Genomic DNA, 3,471 nt, shown 5'->3' with positions numbered 1-3,471 from the left:
TTACAACTTTTTCTGACATACTATACAATGACTTTTTTTGGCATATGAATTACTTTTTCCGATATACTACACCATGAGTTTTTCATAAATTCTTTTGACGTACTATCTCATGACTTTCGATGACTGTTTTTGTCATAAACTTTGACTTTTCCCGACAAACTGTATGATGACTATTTTTCAACTTACTATACTATGACTTTTTGCAACTTTTTTTGATGTACTTTACAATAGTTTTTTTAGATATGCAATACTATAACTTTGAATTTTTTTCGACATATTACACTATGACATTTTTGACATACTATAATATTACTTTTTTGATTTTTTCAACATACTTGACAATGACTTTGTCATGAAGTTTTTTGACTTACTGTACTATGACTTTTTAGACAAAGTATTCTATGACTTTTATTACTTTTTTGACATCCTATAATATTACTTTTTTAACATACTATACTATGTGTTTTTACGACTTTTTTCAACATTCAATACTATGGCTTTTCACATTACTTTTTTGACATACTATACTTTGACCTTTTAAGACTTTTTCAACATGCAATACTATGACTTTCTAATGACCTTATTTTGACATCCTATACTACACATACTATACAACATACTGTACTACAACTTTTTCATGACTTTTTGCAACACACTATACTATATTTTGACTTTTTATGATTTTTTTGACATACTATGCCATGACTTTTTACAACTTTTTTTCGACATACTGTACTGTAACTTTTTATTAGTTTTTCAACATTACAATACTATCACTTTTATGACTTTTTTCAAATTCTATACCATGACTTTCTAACGATCTTATTTTGATATACTATGCCATAACTTTTTTATGATTTGTTTAACATACTATTCAATGACTTCTTATGACTTTTTTACAACTTTTTTGACATACTATACTGTGACTAATTGTATTTTTCAACATACTATACTATGACTTTTTATGATTTGTTTTGATGTACTATACTAATACTTTTTCAAGACAGTTTTCCACATACTGTACTGTACTATGACTTTTTCGATGTGCTGTACTATGAATTTTTGACAAACTGTGTTATGACCATTTTTCAAAGTACTATGACTTTTTCATTACTTTTTGCAACATAGAACATACTATTCTAAGAAGTTTTTGGACTCCTTCGACATGCTATACTATACTATGACTCAGCACATTTTTCAAAATACTATACTCTGACCTTTTTTTAACATACTATACTATGATTTTTTAACATACCATGCCATGACTTTTTCAACATATAATGCTTGTACTTTTTAACATACTATACTTCCATAAGGAGAGACTTTGTTGCAGATGTGCAAAGTTTTATTTGTACATTTACATAATATGAATTCACAGAATCTTTGGAGATTAGACTCCATCGTTTTCAAATAATTTTCATAAAGGGGTAGAGAAGCCAAGACATATCCCCCCCGAGGACCGGACCGAGGACCGGACCGAGGAGCCAACAGGTGCAGTCTGCCGGAAGAAGACAAATGGTGCCGTGGATGAAGATGACTGGAGGTGGAAGGGGAGGAGGAGGGTTGCACTCTTTGCCTGGAATGACAAACTGACAGTAGCAGAGAGGAGAACAGATTTAAAGCAGAGATGTCATGCTGTGATTGTCTTGTGAAAATTCATGGCCGCTTCGGATTGGTTAACAGAAAATTGAATGGTATTAGTTTAAATTTAATGGTATTAAACATGGTATTAGTTTAGAAGTCTTCCTGAAGGAATTTACGTTTAGCTTCATTATGACTTTTTTTCAACATGCTATACTATGACCATAGTTCTTTATGACATAATAAATTATGATTTTTGATATTTTTTGTTTGTGTAATTTATGTATAAAGAAGATATCACATTATTTTGGGAAGTATTCATCAATCATCCATCCATAACCAAAAGGATTGATGCTGATGAGTCATGTCAAAACAAGATGAGCTAGTCATGTAAACAGTCACGAGTTGTGAGGGTGCACTGAAAAGTTAAAAAAAATTCCCAAAAAAAGAAACCACAACAACAACAACATACACAGGTAAACTGAAACAAAAAGGGGAGCATGAATAGTACTTTATTGTGCTAAAATGAAAGCTTTTTTTTACAGATTGTGTATTAATGATTACAGGTTACATAGGTGACTTAGCAGTATGCCCATTCCCATAACAGGTTAGATTAATCATGTTTACTTCCTTTGAAAAGGGAAATGGTCTTTCCTTACAGTAAGTACTTTGATTTTGGAGAATGGGGAATTCGCTGACTAATGATGAGATAGTAGGTGACTGCAGTCCATCTCATCTAGGTTATTTGAGGATGGTGTATCTTATCCTCTGATTCAGATTTAGTTCACAGAATAAATAAGAACAAAAGACGTAATACCACAAGATCTGCCTGCTTTGTCATGTTTATAGTGCATCATGATCATATGATACTCAAATGACATTTCGCCTTTGACATTCTCATACATTGTTCGCAGCAAGATTCGCCTACTTTAAGGGCATACGCACGTTACCTCGGACTGTGATGTCAAAAGTCAGCACCTCATCCGACTACGCTTCCTTGGCCAAGAAACACCTCCCACACTTACCCTTCAACCTCTCTCTAAATTCAGCCCTGCACAGTAAACCCCAGTAGCTCAATTAACATACTGAAGTGGGAAATACTTTTGAGTTGTTTGGTAAGTATAGTACATTCTGCTGGTAAATGTGTGTGTGTGGTGCGTGTGTGTGTGTGTGTGTGTGTGTGTGTGTATGTATTTGCATGTAGGCAGACATCAGCCCCATTTAGAGTCAAACTGCAATTATGTCAGTTGTGAGGGAAGTCAATGTTAATCTGGGACTACATGTTTTTGCTGTGCCTATTGATCTATATTATGAATATCATGCAGGCGATCACAGTGCTTTACTTTAGTAGGGTACTTTTTAGTCTGCCTCTGCAGGCGGTGGTGTTGTCATAAGGCTCTGACATCACTTCCTTCCTGAAACACATAACACATACTCATGTGGGGGAGTGTGGCGTCACCTTCAAATGTCTTCAAACATTCGTGGTTGGTGGGTCAAGCACACAGGGGGTCTGTACAGGGTTAGTACATATTTGAACCTTTTGTGAGTAAAGTCAACCCACTGGGAAAGTACACGCAGCAGCGCTGGTGCTCGGAAGTTCCACTCAGAGGTTTTAACTGTTACATGTCATTTAAATGATATGCACATCTGTTTGTTGCTATACATCTTAAAGCTAAACTGTACTTAAAGAACACTCATCAGTCCTTAAAAACGTACTTCAAAATACTTAAAATTCTTGCGCTAATACAAATTGGCAATTATTGACTGCAGTCATTTACGAAATACATTTAATATATCAAACTTAAACATCTAAGTGGGGGTAAGTAGGAGTTTATTACACATTGAATGTCCATCTAGTGTTCCTATTAAAAACAAAAAAGTTGTTATCAT

This window comes from Etheostoma spectabile, chromosome 7 (genome assembly GCF_008692095.1).
Source record: "Etheostoma spectabile isolate EspeVRDwgs_2016 chromosome 7, UIUC_Espe_1.0, whole genome shotgun sequence".
Taxonomy (NCBI): Eukaryota; Metazoa; Chordata; class Actinopteri; order Perciformes; family Percidae; genus Etheostoma; species Etheostoma spectabile.
The sequence above is the reverse complement of the archived record's forward strand: the minus strand, read 5'-3'. Positions refer to the sequence as shown.